General features: G+C 37.8%; 1 long non-coding RNA gene across 1 annotated transcript; it reads left to right on the forward strand.

Moving 5' to 3' along the window:
• The first annotated feature begins 1,762 nt into the window (after positions 1-1,762).
• On the forward strand, positions 1,763-9,782 carry LOC113945350. The gene is made up of 4 exons (XR_003527055.1): positions 1,763-1,805; positions 2,313-2,411; positions 4,763-4,843; positions 9,660-9,782. It is a non-coding gene; the product is annotated as an uncharacterized LOC113945350 (long non-coding RNA).
• Positions 9,783-10,164: the final 382 nt, after the last annotated feature.

The raw sequence follows: 10,164 nt of genomic DNA on the forward strand, positions 1-10,164 counted from the left end.
GCTGCCCACAGTAGAGGGGTTGGATCTAGATGATCCTTAAGGTTCCTTCTAACCCTAACAATTCTATAATTCTATAAAATAAGTAAAACCTTCCTCCATGAAATGCTGCTTGTTATTTTAATACTTGAAATATCATGTGAAGTATAATTCGTGTACTGAAGAAGTGTTACACCTTTGGGAGATGATTCTTCTCTTTCTCTGCTAATAACAAACAATGCAATTTTATATTATGACATATTGTGACTACAATAGGTTTAGAAATTGAAAGTTAAAATTAGCAAACAAATATAATTTCTCAAAAGAATAATTGTTTTTATAGCTCAGGCAATAAATATCTGAAGCAGAAGGAATGTTAAGAACTCCCTTCATTTGCTATGATGATTAGGCTGTAACCTTTCATGTTCTATGAGAGAAGCTTTCAAACTTCTCCATCTCAATGAAATATTTCAGAGTTGTCAAGTCCACCAGTAGAATAAACATGAAGTGGGATACTTGGACTACAGTACAGTGGTCCTTCAGCTTTAGGCATCTCAAGTAGAAAAAGTCAGTGGCAGTGGGGTCAGTTTGTCTTCTCTGACTTAGTAAAAGTGAGAGTCTCTGGCCTCGCTCCTATTTTAAAGGCATGCTTCTGGCATCAGAAAAATGCCCTGGTAGGCTAGAGAATAAAATATATGTTATCCCACTGTTATGTTTGTGTTTAAAATACCTGTATTTTAAAAAGTGGAACAAAAATAGGCAGACTTTAGTTAACTGACAAACATGGCAACAATGACCAACTTTAGGTCATAATTTTGATTGAAATATGTTATAAAAAACTTTCCTTGGATGAGGAAATATGGGAAATATGTGGCTGAAAAGTTCTGCTCTTGGGTAATCTGACTTAAGGGTTCCTCACACATGACAGTGATGCCATTATATAGGAAGAGAACAGTTTCTGAGGCCAATCCAAGGCAAAGTGTACAGTGTTGTGAAGTAAGGTTGGTGCTCTACTCTCAATTGTCTGTCATAGGGAGACAGAATTTATTTTGTCAAAATACTGAGGTAACAATAACAAACTAAAAACATTTACAGAAGAAGATGCAGAATAGTCTATCCTACCATATCCATGAAGGTTTCCTTTTGTTTACTTACCTTTATTTTTTTTCTTCTTTTTTTTTCTTTTTTTTTCTTTTTCTTATTTTTCTTCTTTTTTTTTAACATGATTTTGAGTTATCCATAAAAAAGTCACATATTCGTATTTTTTACACCCTTCTTAATTTTTTTCTTTAATTTAGATAACATATATATTTTGTGGAAATTAAACTTGCTTCCATGGTAAAGGAAGATTAATAAGCTCTTTTTGTATCACCACTTACAGTTCACTATGAAACTGCCCTTGTGCAGCCTCATCAGCTATTTCTGTTGGCACACAACAGAGCTGGAGTTTTGCCTAGAGTAGCACAATCTTTTTATTTGCTAGAGAAACAGCTAGTCACCACCTCAGCTATATGATACTCTGCCTACTGCTATGCAGGGACATAGTTGCTCACTGTTTGTGCTAGTGCCCACATCTCTAAAGCTCTGTAATGTCCACACTTTATCATTTTTTCCTAACAGTTCTCTGTATTCCTGTTTTTTATATGTTTCTGTTGGTTTCTTTCAGGCTCTTACTCTCAGTCAGTGCCTGACTTGACTACTTGCTTACAGTTGTCATGCCAACTACCAATCCTGGAAACTCAAGTAGAGAGAGGATTTATCCTTTTTTTCTCCCCTTTTCTTGTGAGAAGTACTCACTTCACAGTTACCAAGCTGCATGAACTGAATGCGTAAGTATGGCAAACAGCTCTGTGACATTGGGCTGACACTTAAAATTCTAAATATCTGTTTCTGCTTCATAAAGACTGAATATCCCTTCCTTAATCCTTGCTGCTTGTCTGCATGATGAAAATCAGGAAAATTTAAAAGATCGGTGACATGGGGAAGGGATTTTATAGACAAGTCATTGCACTTTTCTTATTTGAACTGAACTGCAAACATATTTCAAATACCCTACATAGAAGTAATATTTAAAAAATCCATGAGTCTGTTCAGTCTTTCTGAAAGTTAGATATTACTCAATTTGATTCACTTTTCATGCCAAGTCATTCAATATTTTTGTATATCACATTTCCAAATAACCAAGTGAAAAATACAAGAGAGGTACAGGAAATTAAAAATAGTAACTCTTAACTCCTTATACCAAAGTCATATCTAACAGTTCTGTGAAAAAAACTGCTTTCCAAAATAAACAGTAGTTTTAATAGGTTTGCTGTAATTGACAACTACATTCACAGATGAATTGCATTGGAAAACAATATGTTAAAAGGGAATTGCTTTAGAAAGGAAGAAACATGGAAATTTCAGATAATATTGCTCTGCGGAGATTCCTATAGGTAAGTTTGTTCTAGGTTTTACAGGAACCATCTGTATGACTTGTGTACTATTGCATCTAACACGTATCTTGCTTTCGTTAAGTTAAAAAATGTGTGCTTTATAGCTGAAGATCTTTCATGTATAAATACTTACTGTACTTCATTACAGTTTTTATTTGAAATTGAGCTTTCCGGGCTGCAAACTTTTATTGAGAACATGCATTTATTTTTCATGAAGGACTTTAGAGAATCAAATAAACTGGCTCAGCCTTTTCTCAATTGTTTAATAGTAAAGTACGTTTGCTTTAACTGAGCCCATTCTAAAGTGGAAGGCTTTTATATCTCATTGAAAAAGGCAAGAAAACTCAGATATCTAAAGAAGCTTTAATTTAGTATGCAGCTGTTGTGGATCAGGGTTCCAGAGCTATATTAAGCCCTATCCTACACTTGGGCAACCTTATAATAATCTCAGATAATTTAACTCCAAATACTGGAGACTCAGCAGTTTTTCTAAAGCACTGACTTTTTTTCCAGCTGCAGCCCTCTAAAACAAGAGTCTATGACTTGCATTGGGCCTTTATAAGGACAGAGGAGTAGAGATACTTTCATTGGTTGAGAACTTCAGGTCTTAGTGATTGTAGATAACTGCAATAGATGTTAAATCTAAAAGGATATAGAGACCATTTGTACCTCTGCAGAAGCCTGTAAAGAAAGGCCAAGAGTTACAAACTGGCATACGAAGAAATATGAAACATTGAAAATGACTTGTGGTCGTGTGGTAACACAATCTTTGATCAATAGTTTCTGCATGATCTTTAGAAGTGTATACATACGTGCTACAGGAAAAAAAATCCCTGACAGGACTTATCTTTCTGACCCCAATTCAGATGTCTTCTTTAAGTGGGCATGTGAGCAAGGTGAAACAGGCTGTCCTTGAGAGGTTTAAATGCTCTGAGGAGCACCAACACAGCCCAACTTGTTTATTTCTTCTTAAGCCTTCCATCCTAATACTTGCTCTTGATGGGACAGGATTTAAACGACATAAAAACAGATGACCAGGCAGAAAAATGACCAAGAAATATTGTTTATATTCTGTGTCTGCCAAGAGGAAATAAACTCTTGGTCTTCTATGCTAGGAATGCAGCTTGAAAAGCAATGTTACTTTCACATCATCTCCCTGATATGTCCTTCATGCTGAATTTCATGCGTCTTTTTCTAACTAAATTTATTGTGAGAAGATCCTGGAATGGGAGGAGACAGAGCCAATTAGAAGAGTTAATCATCTGGAATGCTGAGAACCATTGCTTTGGAGGCCTTTCATCCACACGGCACCATCAAATGCACTTTGCTGAGAATAGGACAACTTGTTTGTTTTGGCCCTGGCTCATGTGAGCAGATAGTGAAAAGCCAGGGAATCCAACTGGATAAAGAACATCTGCAAATGATGTTCTCTTAAGGTATATTCTATCCAAAGAAGCCTCGATGCTTGGTCCCAACTCTGGTCTTAGCCACATGTTGCTTTGTCAGGTTCATTCAGAATCAGCTTTGGTTTCCTGTAAATAAAGGAAGTGCAGAGTCTGTTTCATGCTATTCCACAATAACAGTGTAAACTATTAAGCAAAAAAAAAAGAAAAAGAAAAAAATCGAACTACTTGAAAAAACTGCAGATTTAAAAGTTTAGTCCAGTGTTTTGTTGTTTGAATCTTGCCTATATTTCTATATGTTTTCTTTTACTTTAGTAACTGAAGATGATGGACTAATTTGGCAATCTATCAATAGAATATGAGAAATAAATTGCCTTCTGTGCCATGTCATATGGAGGCTAAAAAATTAAATATAAAATTTTGAAGAATATGCTAGGTGAGTTTAGAGAGGAAAGGGGGTCATATTGCTGCAGGAGGAGCTATTTGTTAGCAGTTCTGTGAACTAACTAGGACAAAGTAATTGGTCTTTCAGTCTATTAATCTTTTTCTCAAGCAGAGACATCTCTTCAGTTATTTACTGCCGTGATCCTAATGTATTAATAGTCAGGAATAACCAGTTATTACAGTCGTATGTTTTCTTCATTCACCATGAGTGTTCATTCTGTTCAGTCTAGTAAGGTAGGATGAGCATAATCCTGAATTTTTTTCCAAACAGAAAATATGTATTATTTTGAGAACATAGAGTTGGAGAAAATTTGCGTTTGGGACAAATTCACATTTAATTTAATTGCTGGAAACCACAGTCTGAATTTCATGTCCTGCACAGATGCTTTGCATGGACTCACTGGAGTTGATAGTTGATATGTCCCACGAAATACTGTTGCAATACTTGTCATGAATCTTCTGTCTCAAGGATTCAATCCTTGATGTAGATTATCTTCTCCGCAGCCATTTTTTAGTGAAGAGAATAAAAGATTCATCATGGAATGACCTATGGCATTTTATATTTACAGTATAGTCTTCAACATGGTAAGCAATAAGTTAATAGCCAGTATTTCACAGTCTAACAACTGCAAACATCTGTATCTACAGTGTCCTCTTATATGAATTTGGATTGTTTGGTAAATTAAGATAATAACCTTTATATATTTTGCTACAAACTAATCTACTCTTAAAGCTACTTAACAATTATACAGTTGTAGCAAATTTAATTTTACAAATCAAAGAGTTTCAGTATGAATTATTACTTGCATAAGAAACCATAATAAAATAAGTTAAGTTTTCTTAATTGACTTTCTGAACTGACTGTTGTTGGGTTAATGTTGTTGGGTTTTTTCTCTCTTTTTTGTTGCTTATATTTTCTATATAATGGATTTGTGTGACTTGGCTGACAGTTTTTGTGTTCTTTTTTTTTTGGTTTTGAAATTCTTTGATCTTCTATTTAACGGATTCTGTTAAACTAATAAGGAAAGAACACACATGCTCTGTCTTGGCACTTAACTGGTGTTAGTGAGACCATGGTGCCATGTTTCTAAATTATAAAGAACATATAAGAAGACAGTGAGATTTCAAGTATCTTTTAATCTTTATGTATAATATATCCTCTCCCCACTGTTTTTTTTTAATATTGATATTATATTTAAATAATAAAAGGTCTTTTTTCTTCATGATTATAGTGTATCAGACTAACTTGTCAGCAGCTCGGACACTGGGAGTAAGAAAGCTTAAAATTGAAGAGATTTAGCTTTTTATACCTATATCACTGTTCTAATCTATGAAAATTTCATTTTGCAACAAAAAAATTCTAAATTAACCTGTCAAAATTGTCAGATATCCCAAGGAGTAGTTGAATGGGAACCAACTGCATTGATTCTCTGTCAGCTGGGAGCTCCAATCAACCTAAGAAACATTTTAGTTGAATATACCAGCTGCTTTCCACTTGAGAAATATAAAGAATCTGGAATGCAGTGCAGAATGGACCTCATTCCACACTGACAGACCAAATAATATACCTTGCGGAAAGAGCAAATAATATACCTTCTGGAGAGATATGCTGTCTCTCCCCTCATCACATGAATTACTTCAGCCTGTGAGGATCTTGGGGATTTTGTGAATTCACTCAGGAGCATTGCCAGTTTCTCTAACTCAAGATACACAAACTTGAGTGCAGATAAATAGCCTGAAAAATTGATGCTATGTGGACAGTGTTGCTGCTCAGATCTAGGTGTTACCAACATGTATTTTATGTCATCACCAGCTGTGCTTAGTCCAGGGTTGGACAGGTTTTGCTGATCTAGGTGTAGCTTTAATTTCAGGATTAGTGTTAATGGTAGGGTTCAGGCTGGCATGAGCAGGAAAGACAGATTCTTGGTCTAATTAGGTCAGTGAGGTTGGATTTGTGTTTTTGATGGCAGGATGCAAACACTCTCCCTAAGTGCAACAAAAAGCCCTTTCCTTACACTTAGCCCTGTAACAAACCCCAGAGCTCTGGTCATCCCAGCTGTGACCTCATGCTTTCTAGCCCATTTCATCTAAGGGTAGCTCATGGCAGGGAGACCCTGCCATGTGAAGATGTAAATAGAAAGAAATGTTCCTGGTTAGAAATGGTCCTCAGCAGCTTTTTGAAGACTCAGCAAGAAATTAAATTAATTGAGCAACCTTGATCCTTTCATTAACCGTAAGGTCTTCTTGAGTACTGCATCCAGCTCTGGGGCCTCCAACATAGGAAGGATGTGGACTTGTTAGAGTGGGTCCACAGGAGGGTCACAAAGATAATCAGAGGGATGGAACACCTCTCCTATGAAGAGAGACTGTGAAAGTGGGGGTTGTTAAGTCTAGCGGAGAGAAGGCTCCAGGGAGACCTTACAGCAGCTTTACAGGACCTCAAAGGGGCCTACAAGAAAGCTGGAGAGGGACTTTTGACAAGGGCATGTAGTGACAGGACAAAGGCTGATGGCTGTAAACTGAAGAGAGTAGGTTTAGGTTAGATATTAGGAAGAAATTCTAATGAAGAAGACTTTCTATGAGGGTGGTGAGCCAATGCAAGAGATTGCCCAGAGAAGCTGTGGATGCTCCATCCCTGGAAGTGTTCAAGGCTAGCTGGATAGGGCTTTGAGCAACCTGGTCTAGTGGGAGGTATCCCTATTCACGTCAAGGGAGTTGGAACTAGATGACCTTTAAGGTCCCTTCCAACCCCAAGCATTCTAGGCTTCTATTCTTAAAACTGCTGTAGGCAGAGAACAGTGGATTAGTTTCACTGTTAATTACTGCTCCAAGCAGAGCTCAAAAACTTTTCCAGGATCTGCAACAACTTGGGTTTGCAAGCCAATATTCCCTGCTCACCTAGGACTACAGAAATAGAATCTGAAAACAACTGTCCACTCACCCTGGATTATGTTGCCTCTCTCCAGTTGCAGGGATTGCAGCTCACTAGTTTTTATCAGCCCAAATTCTAGTCCTACACCCTCTCTGAAATTTATTTTTCAGCCTAAAATCTCTTATGAATGCTGCAATTAAGGGCAGTCAGCTGGCTGTAGCAACTCTAAACACATCTTGATGGACCCATCTTTAGTAGTTCAAATTCTCCCATCCATCCAATCCTCTCTTACAAGCTCTTCTCTCAGAAGAATAGTTAAATCTTTTACTGCATTTGGAGGGTGTAAGTAAGTAATTCAGTGCTTCTTCACCTTACACAGAAACACTCCTTCAGTGTTAATCAGGGGCAGAATCTTTCTGATTCAATAGGTAATTCTTCCTGCTGAGCTGCTTTTTAATGCATAGTGGTGAATATGTATTTTACAGCCTACTGAAGTTCAGACCAAATTTTTCTTACCTCCAAAGCACCATATAATACAAAAAAGGATATGAGTTGAAGTTTATTAATTTCTTTTATTAGCTAGTAGAGGATTTTGAAGTGGCAATTAGGAGAATGGTTTCAAATGCCTTTGAATAATATAAAGATTAACATTCTTTTTTTTTTATGAGTGATTTATGCTATGCACCCATTTTGCTTTTGATAATAGGATATTAGTGGCTTTTGAAAATTTCTCATATTGTTAAGATACATTTTAAAAAACCCTGCACTTCACCAACCAGACATTTGCAAGTTAATTACTCCTATACCCTTTGCTCTGTTAAAAAAATTCGAATGGATTAATCGTGTCAAAAAATGAGTATAGTTAACTCAATACCTATTAGATTGAATACAGCTTCAGCACAGCTAGATACAGTATCAAATGATGTCTGAATTATTCTTCCAACTGTATATAAACATGAGCAAGGAGGTCTGTTAGCTAATCTTAATTGTTTAAAGAAAAGCAAAGCTCGCTGAAGTAAAATTAGACAAAATCTGATTTGCATTACAGAATGACAGATTTTTTTAACATCTCTACTACGTTTTTGTCCAAGAACATACATGCAAAACCCTGTATGATTTATGTTTTGTTGTATTTTGGAACAAAAGATTCTAATCCAAAGTATTACTTTCAACTCATTAAGTTCACCTTTAAAAACCAAATTACTTCTATCCAACTCATTTTATCTGTTTAATTACATTAAGAAAATTTCTGTATCTGATTTTCTAAGGTATGAGTTCCTCTTTTCTGAAGACGTTTAAAATATATAACTATTCCCATGGGAAGATTAGTAGATTTAAAAAAAAATAAATCTCAGTTCCATGATTTCTGACATTTACACAAAACAAAAAGAAAATGCAGGAAGAGCAGCATTGCTGCATTACTCTGTCCCTTCATGTTGACGCTGAGTGTGAAAACTTGGACTTCAAAGGGTGAGAGAAAGTTCAGGCTTAATGCTAAATCAGTTTTGGGCCTCGCTCCCAGGATTTGCCAGCTATGCCAATTTCTCTAGGACATAAACAGTAAGATAATATTAACGGAAAGCAAACCACAGCTACCACACTCATTTTCCTTTGGCTGGGGATCAGTTTAAATCCCCAGAGCAGCCAGTGCTGTATCCTTCCAGACAGCACTCTTTCCCCTAATCCAATCACCACCATGACCAGAAGCTGCTAACTGTGCTGTGGATTTCCAGATTTCTACCCTAATTGCCAATCTGCAGGAACTTGAGGCACAAGACAATAGCTGGCACAGTCAGGTGGGTAAACATCTGCAGCTCCCCTGCTTCCAGGCTCTGCTTCAAAGGACCACTGGGAGAGGGTCTCTCAGCATAGTCCACATGCTTTGACTGCAGTTGACATGCTCCTGAGAAACAAGGGTAGCGTTGGTGTCCCTGCTTACATTACTTGTGACCCAAACTTCCTCTTTCACCTCTGTGTTGTGTGTAGGAAGGGCACTGGCTTTAGGATGTAACTACCCTGTGTGATTGTATTAGAAATAGTGTGGCCAGCACGATCAGGGCAGTGGTCATCCCCCTGTACTTGACACTGGTGAGGCTGTACATCGAATCCTGTGTTCAGTTTTGGGCTCCTCACTACAAGAAAGACATTGAGGTGCTTGAACAAGCAATTCCCAAAGGTTGGAAGTCAAGCAGGCGAGGCAGAAGGCCAGCTTGGCTTAGCAGGGACCTTCTCTCGGAAATAAGGCAAAAAAGGAAGGTGTATGCCCAGTGGCAGCAAGGTCAAGTGACATGGGAAGAATTCATAGATCCTGCTTGCCGCTGTAGGGAGAAAGTTCGTTTGGCCAAAGCTCTGCTGGAGTTGAAGCTGCCAGAAATGTAGGGGACAATAAAAAGAATTTTTTCAAATGTATTACTGGCAATAGGTGTATAGAAATATCAGCAGCCTGTTACAGGATGAGGATGGTCACCTCACAAACAGGGACAGAGATGAGGCAGAGGTGTTTAATGCTTTCTTTGCCTCTGTCTTCAGTGCAGATGCTGGACCAAGGGGGTCTCAGTGCCCTGAGCTGGAGGACCATGGCTGCGAGAATTATCAACTCCCAGCCAACCCTGAAATTGTGCAGGATTGGCTGCTTCAGCTGGATCCCTACAAATCTATGGAGCCTCATGGAATTCATCCCAGAATCCTCAAAGAGCTAACTGATGTCATTGCAAAACCTTTCTCGATGATTTTTGAGTGGTTTTCGTAATCTGGAGAGATCCCAGACGACTGGAAGCTGATCTGATGAATGTTGTCCCAGTTTTCAAGAAGGGCAAGAAGGAGGACCCTGGAAACTCTAGACCTGTCAGGTCTCACTTCAGTGTCTGGTAAAGTTATGGTGAAAATTATTCTGAAAGGTATTGAAAAACGCCTGAAAGACAACGCAGTCATCGGTCACAGGCAGCACAGCTTCACGAGAGGAAAGTCCTGCTTATGAAACCTGATTTCCTTTTATGACAAGGTAGCCCACCTAGTGGATCAAGGCAAACCTGTT

The sequence above is a fragment of the Corapipo altera genome, unplaced genomic scaffold (genome assembly GCF_003945725.1).
Source record: "Corapipo altera isolate COAL_440 unplaced genomic scaffold, ASM394572v1 44, whole genome shotgun sequence".
In the NCBI taxonomy this organism is placed as follows: Eukaryota; Metazoa; Chordata; class Aves; order Passeriformes; family Pipridae; genus Corapipo; species Corapipo altera.